This window comes from Schistocerca piceifrons, chromosome 5 (assembly GCF_021461385.2).
Source record: "Schistocerca piceifrons isolate TAMUIC-IGC-003096 chromosome 5, iqSchPice1.1, whole genome shotgun sequence".
Lineage (NCBI taxonomy): Eukaryota > Metazoa > Arthropoda > Insecta > Orthoptera > Acrididae > Schistocerca > Schistocerca piceifrons.
Window position 1 is genome coordinate 599,344,582 of NC_060142.1, and position 14,355 is coordinate 599,358,936.

A 14,355-nucleotide genomic window follows, 5' to 3' on the forward strand; every position below is an offset into this window, starting at 1 on the left:
CACTGCAGTAGAGCGACGCCACCACAAAAGACGTATTCTTTACATTCAATTTCAGCGTATACGTCGCGAGTGCCATATGACAGGGCCTGTCTCTCGATGTCGATTTGTATTTGGTGTCTCTTAAGTGTCGGTCTGCAGTAGGCCGCTGTTGGCCGAGCGACGTGCAGTCGCCTTACATGAAGCTCCATGGGCAACGCCAGCGCCACTGTGGACAACAGCATACTGTAGCCAGAGAGAGGAGCCGAAAGGCGCATTTCGCAGTCGAGCCACGCTATCCCACAAGCTGTGCACTAGGTCAGGATTGCGCAGACCGCAAACTTTTGCTGGCCCGACGCTCGTCGTCGATCGTAAGGGCGAAACATTCAAGAGATTTGGAAAACGGCAATTTGGACAACCCCAGCAGCAGCTGTGTGCCAAATCCGATATCTGGTCGAGGGCTGCAAGATTCAGTATGATGAAATAACAATTTGGGGATAGCTCAAAAACGCTAAGCTGCCGCCTTCTTAGCTCAGTGGTAGAGCACTGGTCTCGTAAACCAGGGGTCGTGAGTTCGAACCTCACAGAAGGCATTCATTTTTTAAACCTTCCTGCAAGGAGCGGAGCTACCTCGAGCAGCATCTAACACATGGCAGTACACTGAATGAAAGGGATGTTCTACAACCTATGACAAGTATTCTACTGGCCTCAGAGGTTTTCTGAATTCATAGGCAGAACATTGGTTTGTATGCATTTTGTAGTATAATGTCATGCTTGGCGATGTCATTCGTTTACGAGCCTCGCTACAGTGTGCATGCACGTTATCCATGTGAAGAGGCGTAAGCAAATGCTACCACTCTGCGAGATTCCTGCAGAAGGTATACGAATTGCGTTGCTATACAGAGCACAAGGGAGCCAAAGTCAAGGCCTCCGTGGCGCAATCGGCTAGCGCGTTCGGCTGTTAACCGAAAGGTTGGTGGTTCGAGCCCACCCGGGGGCGAAATCGTTTTAACCGGCACCGAGGTGAGGACATACGTCAACTTTGTTAGAGATGCACAGCTAGTGTGACAATTTGGCTGTGTTTGAGTGATGCCACAGAGCCTTATACACATTCAGCCAAGTGACACTGTAGGTAAAAACATGGCCCTACACACACGTTCTGCTGTTTTCCTTTTTATTCGTCATGTGTGACACTGCAGTAGAGCGACGCCCACCACAAAAGACGTATTCTTTACATTCAATTTCAGCGTATACGTCGCGAGTGCCATATGACAGGGCCTGTCTCTCGATGTCGATTTGTATTTGGTGTCTCTTAAGTGTCGGTCTGCAGTAGGCCGCTGTTGGCCGAGCGACGTGCAGTCGCCTTACATGAAGCCCCATGGGCAACGCCAGCGCCACTGTGGACAACAGCATACTGTAGCCAGAGAGAGGAGCCGAAAGGCGCATTTCGCAGTCGAGCCACGCTATCCCACAAGCTGTGCACTAGGTCAGGATTGCGCAGACCGCAAACTTTTGCTGGCCCGACGCTCGTCGTCGATCGTAAGGGCGAAACATTCAAGAGATTTGGAAAACGGCAGTTTGGACAACCCCAGCAGCAGCTGTGTGCCAAATCCGATATCTGGTCGAGGGCTGCAAGATTCAGTATGATGAAATAACAATTTGGGGATAGCTCACAAACGCTAAGCTGCCGCCTTCTTAGCTCAGTGGTAGAGCACTGGTCTCGTAAACCAGGGGTCGTGAGTTCGAACCTCACAGAAGGCATTCATTTTTTAAACCTTCCTGCAAAGAGCGGAGCTACCTCGAGCAGCATCTAACACATGGCAGTACACTGAATGAAAGGGATGTTCTACAACCTATGACAAGTATTCTACTGGCCTCAGAGGTTTTCTGAATTCATAGGCAGAACATTGGTTTGTATGCATTTTGTAGTATAATGTCATGCTTGGCGATGTCATTCGTTTACGAGCCTCGCTACAGTGTGCATGCACGTTATCCATGTGAAGAGGCGTAAGCAAATGCTACCACTCTGCGAGATTCCTGCAGAAGGTATACGAATTGCGTTGATATACAGAGCACAAGGGAGCCAAAGTCAAGGCCTCCGTGGCGCAATCGGCTAGCGCGTTCGGCTGTTAACCGAAAGGTTGGTGGTTCGAGCCCACCCGGAGGCGAAATCGTTTTAACCGGCACCGAGGTGAGGACATACGTCAACTTTGTTAGAGATGCACAGCTAGTGTGACAATTTGGCTGTGTTTGAGTGATGCCACAGAGCCTTATACACATTCAGCCAAGTGACACTGTAGGTAAAAACATGGCCCTACACACACGTTCTGCTGTTTTCCTTTTTATTCGTCATGTGTGACACTGCAGTAGAGCGACGCCACCACAAAAGACGTATTCTTTACATTCAATTTCAGCGTATACGTCGCGAGTGCCATATGACAGGGCCTGTCTCTCGATGTCGATTTGTATTTGGTGTCTCTTAAGTGTCGGTCTGCAGTAGGCCGCTGTTGGCCGAGCGACGTGCAGTCGCCTTACATGAAGCCCCATGGGCAACGCCAGCGCCACTGTGGACAACAGCATACTGTAGCCAGAGAGAGGAGCCGAAAGGCGCATTTCGCAGTCGAGCCACGCTATCCCACAAGCTGTGCACTAGGTCAGGATTGCGCAGACCGCAAACTTTTGCTGGCCCGACGCTCGTCGTCGATCGTAAGGGCGAAACATTCAAGAGATTTGGAAAACGGCAGTTTGGACAACCCCAGCAGCAGCTGTGTGCCAAATCCGATATCTGGTCGAGGGCTGCAAGATTCAGTATGATGAAATAACAATTTGGGGATAGCTCACAAACGCTAAGCTGCCGCCTTCTTAGCTCAGTGGTAGAGCACTGGTCTCGTAAACCAGGGGTCGTGAGTTCGAACCTCACAGAAGGCATTCATTTTTTAAACCTTCCTGCAAGGAGCGGAGCTACCTCGAGCAGCATCTAACACATGGCAGTACACTGAATGAAAGGGATGTTCTACAACCTATGACAAGTATTCTACTGGCCTCAGAGGTTTTCTGAATTCATAGGCAGAACATTGGTTTGTATGCATTTTGTAGTATAATGTCATGCTTGGCGATGTCATTCGTTTACGAGCCTCGCTACAGTGTGCATGCACGTTATCCATGTGAAGAGGCGTAAGCAAATGCTACCACTCTGCGAGATTCCTGCAGAAGGTATACGAATTGCGTTGGTATACAGAGCACAAGGGAGCCAAAGTCAAGGCCTCCGTGGCGCAATCGGCTAGCCCGTTCGGCTGTTAACCGAAAGGTTGGTGGTTCGAGCCCACCCGGGGGCGAAATCGTTTTAACCGGCACCGAGGTGAGGACATACGTCAACTTTGTTAGAGATGCACAGCTAGTGTGACAATTTGGCTGTGTTTGAGTGATGCCACAGAGCCTTATACACATTCAGCCAAGTGACACTGTAGGTAAAAACATGGCCCTACACACACGTTCTGCTGTTTTCCTTTTTATTCGTCATGTGTGACACTGCAGTAGAGCGACGCCCACCACAAAAGACGTATTCTTTACATTCAATTTCAGCGTATACGACGCGAGTGCCATATGACAGGGCCCGTCTCTCGATGTCGATTTGTATTTGGTGTCTCTTAAGTGTCGGTCTGCAGTAGGCCGCTGTTGGCCGAGCGACGTGCAGTCGCCTTACATGAAGCCCCATGGGCAACGCCAGCGCCACTGTGGACAACAGCATACTGTAGCCAGAGAGAGGAGCCGAAAGGCGCATTTCGCAGTCGAGCCACGCTATCCCACAAGCTGTGCACTAGGTCAGGATTGCGCAGACCGCAAACTTTTGCTGGCCCGACGCTCGTCGTCGATCGTAAGGGCGAAACATTCAAGAGATTTGGAAAACGGCAGTTTGGACAACCCCAGCAGCAGCTGTGTGCCAAATCCGATATCTGGTCGAGGGCTGCAAGATTCAGTATGATGAAATAACAATTTGGGGATAGCTCACAAACGCTATGCTGCCGCCTTCTTAGCTCAGTGGTAGAGCACTGGTCTCGTAAACCAGGGGTCGTGAGTTCGAACCTCACAGAAGGCATTCATTTTTTAAACCTTCCTGCAAGGAGCGGAGCTACCTCGAGCAGCATCTAACACATGGCAGTACACTGAATGAAAGGGATGTTCTACAACCTATGACAAGTATTCTACTGGCCTCAGAGGTTTTCTGAATTCATAGGCAGAACATTGGTTTGTATGCATTTTGTAGTATAATGTCATGCTTGGCGATGTCATTCGTTTACGAGCCTCGCTACAGTGTGCATGCACGTTATCCATGTGAAGAGGCGTAAGCAAATGCTACCAATCTGCGAGATTCCTGCAGAAGGTATACGAATTGCGTTGCTATACAGAGCACAAGGGAGCCAAAGTCAAGGCCTCCGTGGCGCAATCGGCTAGCGCGTTCGGCTGTTAACCGAAAGGTTGGTGGTTCGAGCCCACCCGGGGGCGAAATCGTTTCAACCGGCACCGAGGTGAGGACATACGTCAACTTTGTTAGAGATGCACAGCTAGTGTGACAATTTGGCTGTGTTTGAGTGATGCCACAGAGCCTTATACACATTCAGCCAAGTGACACTGTAGGTAAAAACATGGCCCTACACACACGTTCTGCTGTTTTCCTTTTTATTCGTCATGTGTGACACTGCAGTAGAGCGACGCCCACCACAAAAGACGTATTCTTTACATTCAATTTCAGCGTATACGTCGCGAGTGCCATATGACAGGGCCTGTCTCTCGATGTCGATTTGTATTTGGTGTCTCTTAAGTGTCGGTCTGCAGTAGGCCGCTGTTGGCCGAGCGACGTGCAGTCGCCTTACATGAAGCCCCATGGGCAACGCCAGCGCCACTGTGGACAACAGCATACTGTAGCCAGAGAGAGGAGCCGAAAGGCGCATTTCGCAGTCGAGCCACGCTATCCCACAAGCTGTGCACTAGGTCAGGATTGCGCAGACCGCAAACTTTTGCTGGCCCGACGCTCGTCGTCGATCGTAAGGGCGAAACATTCAAGAGATTTGGAAAACGGCAGTTTGGACAACCCCAGCAGCAGCTGTGTGCCAAATCCGATATCTGGTCGAGGGCTGCAAGATTCAGTATGATGAAATAACAATTTGGGGATAGCTCACAAACGCTAAGCTGCCGCCTTCTTAGCTCAGTGGTAGAGCACTGGTCTCGTAAACCAGGGGTCGTGAGTTCGAACCTCACAGAAGGCATTCATTTTTTAAACCTTCCTGCAAGGAGCGGAGCTACCTCGAGCAGCATCTAACACATGGCAGTACACTGAATGAAAGGGATGTTCTACAACCTATGACAAGTATTCTACTGGCCTCAGAGGTTTTCTGAATTCATAGGCAGAACATTGGTTTGTATGCATTTTGTAGTATAATGTCATGCTTAGCGATGTCATTCGTTTACGAGCCTCGCTACAGTGTGCATGCACGTTATCCATGTGAAGAGGCGTAAGCAAATGCTACCACTCTGCGAGATTCCTGCAGAAGGTATACGAATTGCGTTGCTATACAGAGCACAAGGGAGCCAAAGTCAAGGCCTCCGTGGCGCAATCGGCTAGCGCGTTCGGCTGTTAACCGAAAGGTTGGTGGTTCGAGCCCACCCGGGGGCGAAATCGTTTTAACCGGCACCGAGGTGAGGACATACGTCAACTTTGTTAGAGATGCACAGCTAGTGTGACAATTTGGCTGTGTTTGAGTGATGCCACAGAGCCTTATACACATTCAGCCAAGTGACACTGTAGGTAAAAACATGGCCCTACACACACGTTCTGCTGTTTTCCTTTTTATTCGTCATGTGTGACACTGCAGTAGAGCGACGCCCACCACAAAAGACGTATTCTTTACATTCAATTTCAGCGTATACGTCGCGAGTGCCATATGACAGGGCCTGTCTCTCGATGTCGATTTGTATTTGGTGTCTCTTAAGTGTCGGTCTGCAGTAGGCCGCTGTTGGCCGAGCGACGTGCAGTCGCCTTACATGAAGCCCCATGGGCAACGCCAGCGCCACTGTGGACAACAGCATACTGTAGCCAGAGAGAGGAGCCGAAAGGCGCATTTCGCAGTCGAGCCACGCTATCCCACAAGCTGTGCACTAGGTCAGGATTGCGCAGACCGCAAACTTTTGCTGGCCCGACGCTCGTCGTCGATCGTAAGGGCGAAACATTCAAGAGATTTGGAAAACGGCAGTTTGGACAACCCCAGCAGCAGCTGTGTGCCAAATCCGATATCTGGTCGAGGGCTGCAAGATTCAGTATGATGAAATAACAATTTGGGGATAGCTCACAAACGCTAAGCTGCCGCCTTCTTAGCTCAGTGGTAGAGCACTGGTCTCGTAAACCAGGGCTCGTGAGTTCGAACCTCACAGAAGGCATTCATTTTTTAAACCTTCCTGCAAGGAGCGGAGCTACCTCGAGCAGCATCTAACACATGGCAGTACACTGAATGAAAGGGATGTTCTACAACCTATGACAAGTATTCTACTGGCCTCAGAGGTTTTCTGAATTCATAGGCAGAACATTGGTTTGTATGCATTTTGTAGTATAATGTCATGCTTGGCGATGTCATTCGTTTACGAGCCTCGCTACAGTGTGCATGCACGTTATCCATGTGAAGAGGCGTAAGCAAATGCTACCACTCTGCGAGATTCCTGCAGAAGGTATACGAATTGCGTTGCTATACAGAGCACAAGGGAGCCAAAGTCAAGGCCTCCGTGGCGCAATCGGCTAGCGCGTTCGGCTGTTAACCGAAAGGTTGGTGGTTCGAGCCCACCCGGGGGCGAAATCGTTTTAACCGGCACCGAGGTGAGGACATACGTCAACTTTGTTAGAGATGCACAGCTAGTGTGACAATTTGGCTGTGTTTGAGTGATGCCACAGAGCCTTATACACATTCAGCCAAGTGACACTGTAGGTAAAAACATGGCCCTACACACACGTTCTGCTGTTTTCCTTTTTATTCGTCATGTGTGACACTGCAGTAGAGCGACGCCCACCACAAAAGACGTATTCTTTACATTCAATTTCAGCGTATACGTCGCGAGTGCCATATGACAGGGCCTGTCTCTCGATGTCGATTTGTATTTGGTGTCTCTTAAGTGTCGGTCTGCAGTAGGCCGCTGTTGGCCGAGCGACGTGCAGTCGCCTTACATGAAGCCCCATGGGCAACGCCAGCGCCACTGTGGACAACAGCATACTGTAGCCAGAGAGAGGAGCCGAAAGGCGCATTTCGCAGTCGAGCCACGCTATCCCACAAGCTGTGCACTAGGTCAGGATTGCGCAGACCGCAAACTTTTGCTGGCCCGACGCTCGTCGTCGATCGTAAGGGCGAAACATTCAAGAGATTTGGAAAACGGCAGTTTGGACAACCCCAGCAGCAGCTGTGTGCCAAATCCGATATCTGGTCGAGGGCTGCAAGATTCAGTATGATGAAATAACAATTTGGGGATAGCTCACAAACGCTAAGCTGCCGCCTTCTTAGCTCAGTGGTAGAGCACTGGTCTCGTAAACCAGGGGTCGTGAGTTCGAACCTCACAGAAGGCATTCATTTTTTAAACCTTCCTGCAAAGAGCGGAGCTACCTCGAGCAGCATCTAACACATGGCAGTACACTGAATGAAAGGGATGTTCTACAACCTATGACAAGTATTCTACTGGCCTCAGAGGTTTTCTGAATTCATAGGCAGAACATTGGTTTGTATGCATTTTGTAGTATAATGTCATGCTTGGCGATGTCATTCGTTTACGAGCCTCGCTACAGTGTGCATGCACGTTATCCATGTGAAGAGGCGTAAGCAAATGCTACCACTCTGCGAGATTCCTGCAGAAGGTATACGAATTGCGTTGATATACAGAGCACAAGGGAGCCAAAGTCAAGGCCTCCGTGGCGCAATCGGCTAGCGCGTTCGGCTGTTAACCGAAAGGTTGGTGGTTCGAGCCCACCCGGAGGCGAAATCGTTTTAACCGGCACCGAGGTGAGGACATACGTCAACTTTGTTAGAGATGCACAGCTAGTGTGACAATTTGGCTGTGTTTGAGTGATGCCACAGAGCCTTATACACATTCAGCCAAGTGACACTGTAGGTAAAAACATGGCCCTACACACACGTTCTGCTGTTTTCCTTTTTATTCGTCATGTGTGACACTGCAGTAGAGCGACGCCCACCACAAAAGACGTATTCTTTACATTCAATTTCAGCGTATACGTCGCGAGTGCCATATGACAGGGCCTGTCTCTCGATGTCGATTTGTATTTGGTGTCTCTTAAGTGTCGGTCTGCAGTAGGCCGCTGTTGGCCGAGCGACGTGCAGTCGCCTTACATGAAGCCCCATGGGCAACGCCAGCGCCACTGTGGACAACAGCATACTGTAGCCAGAGAGAGGAGCCGAAAGGCGCATTTCGCAGTCGAGCCACGCTATCCCACAAGCTGTGCACTAGGTCAGGATTGCGCAGACCGCAAACTTTTGCTGGCCCGACGCTCGTCGTCGATCGTAAGGGCGAAACATTCAAGAGATTTGGAAAACGGCAGTTTGGACAACCCCAGCAGCAGCTGTGTGCCAAATCCGATATCTGGTCGAGGGCTGCAAGATTCAGTATGATGAAATAACAATTTGGGGATAGCTCACAAACGCTAAGCTGCCGCCTTCTTAGCTCAGTGGTAGAGCACTGGTCTCGTAAACCAGGGCTCGTGAGTTCGAACCTCACAGAAGGCATTCATTTTTTAAACCTTCCTGCAAGGAGCGGAGCTACCTCGAGCAGCATCTAACACATGGCAGTACACTGAATGAAAGGGATGTTCTACAACCTATGACAAGTATTCTACTGGCCTCAGAGGTTTTCTGAATTCATAGGCAGAACATTGGTTTGTATGCATTTTGTAGTATAATGTCATGCTTGGCGATGTCATTCGTTTACGAGCCTCGCTACAGTGTGCATGCACGTTATCCATGTGAAGAGGCGTAAGCAAATGCTACCACTCTGCGAGATTCCTGCAGAAGGTATACGAATTGCGTTGGTATACAGAGCACAGGGGAGCCAAAGTCAAGGCCTCCGTGGCGCAATCGGCTAGCGCGTTCGGCTGTTAACCGAAAGGTTGGTGGTTCGAGCCCACCCGGGGGCGAAATCGTTTTAACCGGCACCGAGGTGAGGACATACGTCAACTTTGTTAGAGATGCACAGCTAGTGTGACAATTTGGCTGTGTTTGAGTGATGCCACAGAGCCTTATACACATTCAGCCAAGTGACACTGTAGGTAAAAACATGGCCCTACACACACGTTCTGCTGTTTTCCTTTTTATTCGTCATGTGTGACACTGCAGTAAAGCGACGCCCACCACAAAAGACGTATTCTTTACATTCAATTTCAGCGTATACGTCGCGAGTGCCATATGACAGGGCCCGTCTCTCGATGTCGATTTGTATTTGGTGTCTCTTAAGTGTCGGTCTGCAGTAGGCCGCTGTTGGCCGAGCGACGTGCAGTCGCCTTACATGAAGCCCCATGGGCAACGCCAGCGCCACTGTGGACAACAGCATACTGTAGCCAGAGAGAGGAGCCGAAAGGCGCATTTCGCAGTCGAGCCACGCTATCCCACAAGCTGTGCACTAGGTCAGGATTGCGCAGACCGCAAACTTTTGCTGGCCCGACGCTCGTCGTCGATCGTAAGGGCGAAACATTCAAGAGATTTGGAAAACGGCAGTTTGGACAACCCCAGCAGCAGCTGTGTGCCAAATCCGATATCTGGTCGAGGGCTGCAAGATTCAGTATGATGAAATAACAATTTGGGGATAGCTCACAAACGCTAAGCTGCCGCCTTCTTAGCTCAGTGGTAGAGCACTGGTCTCGTAAACCAGGGCTCGTGAGTTCGAACCTCACAGAAGGCATTCATTTTTTAAACCTTCCTGCAAGGAGCGGAGCTACCTCGAGCAGCATCTAACACATGGCAGTACACTGAATGAAAGGGATGTTCTACAACCTATGACAAGTATTCTACTGGCCTCAGAGGTTTTCTGAATTCATAGGCAGAACATTGGTTTGTATGCATTTTGTAGTATAATGTCATGCTTGGCGATGTCATTCGTTTACGAGCCTCGCTACAGTGTGCATGCACGTTATCCATGTGAAGAGGCGTAAGCAAATGCTACCACTCTGCGAGATTCCTGCAGAAGGTATACGAATTGCGTTGCTATACAGAGCACAAGGGAGCCAAAGTCAAGGCCTCCGTGGCGCAATCGGCTAGCGCGTTCGGCTGTTAACCGAAAGGTTGGTGGTTCGAGCCCACCCGGGGGCGAAATCGTTTTAACCGGCACCGAGGTGAGGACATACGTCAACTTTGTTAGAGATGCACAGCTAGTGTGACAATTTGGCTGTGTTTGAGTGATGCCACAGAGCCTTATACACATTCAGCCAAGTGACACTGTAGGTAAAAACATGGCCCTACACACACGTTCTGCTGTTTTCCTTTTTATTCGTCATGTGTGACACTGCAGTAGAGCGACGCCCACCACAAAAGACGTATTCTTTACATTCAATTTCAGCGTATACGTCGCGAGTGCCATATGACAGGGCCTGTCTCTCGATGTCGATTTGTATTTGGTGTCTCTTAAGTGTCGGTCTGCAGTAGGCCGCTGTTGGCCGAGCGACGTGCAGTCGCCTTACATGAAGCCCCATGGGCAACGCCAGCGCCACTGTGGACAACAGCATACTGTAGCCAGAGAGAGGAGCCGAAAGGCGCATTTCGCAGTCGAGCCACGCTATCCCACAAGCTGTGCACTAGGTCAGGATTGCGCAGACCGCAAACTTTTGCTGGCCCGACGCTCGTCGTCGATCGTAAGGGCGAAACATTCAAGAGATTTGGAAAACGGCAGTTTGGACAACCCCAGCAGCAGCTGTGTGCCAAATCCGATATCTGGTCGAGGGCTGCAAGATTCAGTATGATGAAATAACAATTTGGGGATAGCTCACAAACGCTAAGCTGCCGCCTTCTTAGCTCAGTGGTAGAGCACTGGTCTCGTAAACCAGGGGTCGTGAGTTCGAACCTCACAGAAGGCATTCATTTTTTAAACCTTCCTGCAAAGAGCGGAGCTACCTCGAGCAGCATCTAACACATGGCAGTACACTGAATGAAAGGGATGTTCTACAACCTATGACAAGTATTCTACTGGCCTCAGAGGTTTTCTGAATTCATAGGCAGAACATTGGTTTGTATGCATTTTGTAGTATAATGTCATGCTTGGCGATGTCATTCGTTTACGAGCCTCGCTACAGTGTGCATGCACGTTATCCATGTGAAGAGGCGTAAGCAAATGCTACCACTCTGCGAGATTCCTGCAGAAGGTATACGAATTGCGTTGATATACAGAGCACAAGGGAGCCAAAGTCAAGGCCTCCGTGGCGCAATCGGCTAGCGCGTTCGGCTGTTAACCGAAAGGTTGGTGGTTCGAGCCCACCCGGAGGCGAAATCGTTTTAACCGGCACCGAGGTGAGGACATACGTCAACTTTGTTAGAGATGCACAGCTAGTGTGACAATTTGGCTGTGTTTGAGTGATGCCACAGAGCCTTATACACATTCAGCCAAGTGACACTGTAGGTAAAAACATGGCCCTACACACACGTTCTGCTGTTTTCCTTTTTATTCGTCATGTGTGACACTGCAGTAGAGCGACGCCCACCACAAAAGACGTATTCTTTACATTCAATTTCAGCGTATACGTCGCGAGTGCCATATGACAGGGCCTGTCTCTCGATGTCGATTTGTATTTGGTGTCTCTTAAGTGTCGGTCTGCAGTAGGCCGCTGTTGGCCGAGCGACGTGCAGTCGCCTTACATGAAGCCCCATGGGCAACGCCAGCGCCACTGTGGACAACAGCATACTGTAGCCAGAGAGAGGAGCCGAAAGGCGCATTTCGCAGTCGAGCCACGCTATCCCACAAGCTGTGCACTAGGTCAGGATTGCGCAGACCGCAAACTTTTGCTGGCCCGACGCTCGTCGTCGATCGTAAGGGCGAAACATTCAAGAGATTTGGAAAACGGCAGTTTGGACAACCCCAGCAGCAGCTGTGTGCCAAATCCGATATCTGGTCGAGGGCTGCAAGATTCAGTATGATGAAATAACAATTTGGGGATAGCTCACAAACGCTAAGCTGCCGCCTTCTTAGCTCAGTGGTAGAGCACTGGTCTCGTAAACCAGGGCTCGTGAGTTCGAACCTCACAGAAGGCATTCATTTTTTAAACCTTCCTGCAAGGAGCGGAGCTACCTCGAGCAGCATCTAACACATGGCAGTACACTGAATGAAAGGGATGTTCTACAACCTATGACAAGTATTCTACTGGCCTCAGAGGTTTTCTGAATTCATAGGCAGAACATTGGTTTGTATGCATTTTGTAGTATAATGTCATGCTTGGCGATGTCATTCGTTTACGAGCCTCGCTACAGTGTGCATGCACGTTATCCATGTGAAGAGGCGTAAGCAAATGCTACCACTCTGCGAGATTCCTGCAGAAGGTATACGAATTGCGTTGGTATACAGAGCACAGGGGAGCCAAAGTCAAGGCCTCCGTGGCGCAATCGGCTAGCGCGTTCGGCTGTTAACCGAAAGGTTGGTGGTTCGAGCCCACCCGGGGGCGAAATCGTTTTAACCGGCACCGAGGTGAGGACATACGTCAACTTTGTTAGAGATGCACAGCTAGTGTGACAATTTGGCTGTGTTTGAGTGATGCCACAGAGCCTTATACACATTCAGCCAAGTGACACTGTAGGTAAAAACATGGCCCTACACACACGTTCTGCTGTTTTCCTTTTTATTCGTCATGTGTGACACTGCAGTAAAGCGACGCCCACCACAAAAGACGTATTCTTTACATTCAATTTCAGCGTATACGTCGCGAGTGCCATATGACAGGGCCCGTCTCTCGATGTCGATTTGTATTTGGTGTCTCTTAAGTGTCGGTCTGCAGTAGGCCGCTGTTGGCCGAGCGACGTGCAGTCGCCTTACATGAAGCCCCATGGGCAACGCCAGCGCCACTGTGGACAACAGCATACTGTAGCCAGAGAGAGGAGCCGAAAGGCGCATTTCGCAGTCGAGCCACGCTATCCCACAAGCTGTGCACTAGGTCAGGATTGCGCAGACCGCAAACTTTTGCTGGCCCGACGCTCGTCGTCGATCGTAAGGGCGAAACATTCAAGAGATTTGGAAAACGGCAGTTTGGACAACCCCAGCAGCAGCTGTGTGCCAAATCCGATATCTGGTCGAGGGCTGCAAGATTCAGTATGATGAAATAACAATTTGGGGATAGCTCACAAACGCTATGCTGCCGCCTTCTTAGCTCAGTGGTAGAGCACTGGTCTCGTAAACCAGGGGTCGTGAGTTCGAACCTCACAGAAGGCATTCATTTTTTAAACCTTCCTGCAAGGAGCGGAGCTACCTCGAGCAGCATCTAACACATGGCAGTACACTGAATGAAAGGGATGTTCTACAACCTATGACAAGTATTCTACTGGCCTCAGAGGTTTTCTGAATTCATAGGCAGAACATTGGTTTGTATGCATTTTGTAGTATAATGTCATGCTTGGCGATGTCATTCGTTTACGAGCCTCGCTACAGTGTGCATGCACGTTATCCATGTGAAGAGGCGTAAGCAAATGCTACCAATCTGCGAGATTCCTGCAGAAGGTATACGAATTGCGTTGCTATACAGAGCACAAGGGAGCCAAAGTCAAGGCCTCCGTGGCGCAATCGGCTAGCGCGTTCGGCTGTTAACCGAAAGGTTGGTGGTTCGAGCCCACCCGGGGGCGAAATCGTTTCAACCGGCACCGAGGTGAGGACATACGTCAACTTTGTTAGAGATGCACAGCTAGTGTGACAATTTGGCTGTGTTTGAGTGATGCCACAGAGCCTTATACACATTCAGCCAAGTGACACTGTAGGTAAAAACATGGCCCTACACACACGTTCTGCTGTTTTCCTTTTTATTCGTCATGTGTGACACTGCAGTAGAGCGACGCCCACCACAAAAGACGTATTCTTTACATTCAATTTCAGCGTATACGTCGCGAGTGCCATATGACAGGGCCTGTCTCTCGATGTCGATTTGTATTTGGTGTCTCTTAAGTGTCGGTCTGCAGTAGGCCGCTGTTGGCCGAGCGACGTGCAGTCGCCTTACATGAAGCCCCATGGGCAACGCCAGCGCCACTGTGGACAACAGCATACTGTAGCCAGAGAGAGGAGCCGAAAGGCGCATTTCGCAGTCGAGCCACGCTATCCCACAAGCTGTGCACTAGGTCAGGATTGCGCAGACCGCAAACTTTTGCTGGCCCGACGCTCGTC

General features: G+C 50.1%; 24 non-coding genes across 24 annotated transcripts; all 24 read left to right on the forward strand.

Moving 5' to 3' along the window:
• The first annotated feature begins 497 nt into the window (after positions 1 to 497).
• On the forward strand, positions 498 to 569 carry Trnat-cgu. The gene has a single exon. It is a non-coding gene; the product is annotated as a tRNA-Thr (tRNA).
• A 333-nt stretch (positions 570 to 902) lies between these two features.
• Trnan-guu lies at positions 903 to 976 on the forward strand. Its single transcript has one exon. It is a non-coding gene; the product is annotated as a tRNA-Asn (tRNA).
• Positions 977 to 1,665: 689 nt separating this feature from the next.
• Trnat-cgu lies at positions 1,666 to 1,737 on the forward strand. The gene has a single exon. It is a non-coding gene; the product is annotated as a tRNA-Thr (tRNA).
• A 333-nt stretch (positions 1,738 to 2,070) lies between these two features.
• Positions 2,071 to 2,144, forward strand: Trnan-guu. The gene has a single exon. It is a non-coding gene; the product is annotated as a tRNA-Asn (tRNA).
• Positions 2,145 to 2,832: 688 nt separating this feature from the next.
• Positions 2,833 to 2,904, forward strand: Trnat-cgu. The gene has a single exon. It is a non-coding gene; the product is annotated as a tRNA-Thr (tRNA).
• Positions 2,905 to 3,237: 333 nt separating this feature from the next.
• On the forward strand, positions 3,238 to 3,311 carry Trnan-guu. The gene has a single exon. It is a non-coding gene; the product is annotated as a tRNA-Asn (tRNA).
• A 689-nt stretch (positions 3,312 to 4,000) lies between these two features.
• On the forward strand, positions 4,001 to 4,072 carry Trnat-cgu. The gene has a single exon. It is a non-coding gene; the product is annotated as a tRNA-Thr (tRNA).
• Positions 4,073 to 4,405: 333 nt separating this feature from the next.
• Trnan-guu lies at positions 4,406 to 4,479 on the forward strand. Its single transcript has one exon. It is a non-coding gene; the product is annotated as a tRNA-Asn (tRNA).
• A 689-nt stretch (positions 4,480 to 5,168) lies between these two features.
• Trnat-cgu lies at positions 5,169 to 5,240 on the forward strand. The gene has a single exon. It is a non-coding gene; the product is annotated as a tRNA-Thr (tRNA).
• A 333-nt stretch (positions 5,241 to 5,573) lies between these two features.
• On the forward strand, positions 5,574 to 5,647 carry Trnan-guu. Its single transcript has one exon. It is a non-coding gene; the product is annotated as a tRNA-Asn (tRNA).
• Positions 5,648 to 6,336: 689 nt separating this feature from the next.
• On the forward strand, positions 6,337 to 6,408 carry Trnat-cgu. Its single transcript has one exon. It is a non-coding gene; the product is annotated as a tRNA-Thr (tRNA).
• A 333-nt stretch (positions 6,409 to 6,741) lies between these two features.
• On the forward strand, positions 6,742 to 6,815 carry Trnan-guu. The gene has a single exon. It is a non-coding gene; the product is annotated as a tRNA-Asn (tRNA).
• A 689-nt stretch (positions 6,816 to 7,504) lies between these two features.
• Trnat-cgu lies at positions 7,505 to 7,576 on the forward strand. Its single transcript has one exon. It is a non-coding gene; the product is annotated as a tRNA-Thr (tRNA).
• Positions 7,577 to 7,909: 333 nt separating this feature from the next.
• Trnan-guu lies at positions 7,910 to 7,983 on the forward strand. Its single transcript has one exon. It is a non-coding gene; the product is annotated as a tRNA-Asn (tRNA).
• Positions 7,984 to 8,672: 689 nt separating this feature from the next.
• On the forward strand, positions 8,673 to 8,744 carry Trnat-cgu. The gene has a single exon. It is a non-coding gene; the product is annotated as a tRNA-Thr (tRNA).
• A 333-nt stretch (positions 8,745 to 9,077) lies between these two features.
• Trnan-guu lies at positions 9,078 to 9,151 on the forward strand. The gene has a single exon. It is a non-coding gene; the product is annotated as a tRNA-Asn (tRNA).
• A 689-nt stretch (positions 9,152 to 9,840) lies between these two features.
• On the forward strand, positions 9,841 to 9,912 carry Trnat-cgu. Its single transcript has one exon. It is a non-coding gene; the product is annotated as a tRNA-Thr (tRNA).
• A 333-nt stretch (positions 9,913 to 10,245) lies between these two features.
• Positions 10,246 to 10,319, forward strand: Trnan-guu. Its single transcript has one exon. It is a non-coding gene; the product is annotated as a tRNA-Asn (tRNA).
• Positions 10,320 to 11,008: 689 nt separating this feature from the next.
• Positions 11,009 to 11,080, forward strand: Trnat-cgu. The gene has a single exon. It is a non-coding gene; the product is annotated as a tRNA-Thr (tRNA).
• A 333-nt stretch (positions 11,081 to 11,413) lies between these two features.
• Positions 11,414 to 11,487, forward strand: Trnan-guu. Its single transcript has one exon. It is a non-coding gene; the product is annotated as a tRNA-Asn (tRNA).
• A 689-nt stretch (positions 11,488 to 12,176) lies between these two features.
• Trnat-cgu lies at positions 12,177 to 12,248 on the forward strand. The gene has a single exon. It is a non-coding gene; the product is annotated as a tRNA-Thr (tRNA).
• A 333-nt stretch (positions 12,249 to 12,581) lies between these two features.
• Trnan-guu lies at positions 12,582 to 12,655 on the forward strand. The gene has a single exon. It is a non-coding gene; the product is annotated as a tRNA-Asn (tRNA).
• Positions 12,656 to 13,344: 689 nt separating this feature from the next.
• Positions 13,345 to 13,416, forward strand: Trnat-cgu. The gene has a single exon. It is a non-coding gene; the product is annotated as a tRNA-Thr (tRNA).
• Positions 13,417 to 13,749: 333 nt separating this feature from the next.
• Positions 13,750 to 13,823, forward strand: Trnan-guu. Its single transcript has one exon. It is a non-coding gene; the product is annotated as a tRNA-Asn (tRNA).
• The last annotated feature ends 532 nt before the right edge of the window (positions 13,824 to 14,355 follow it).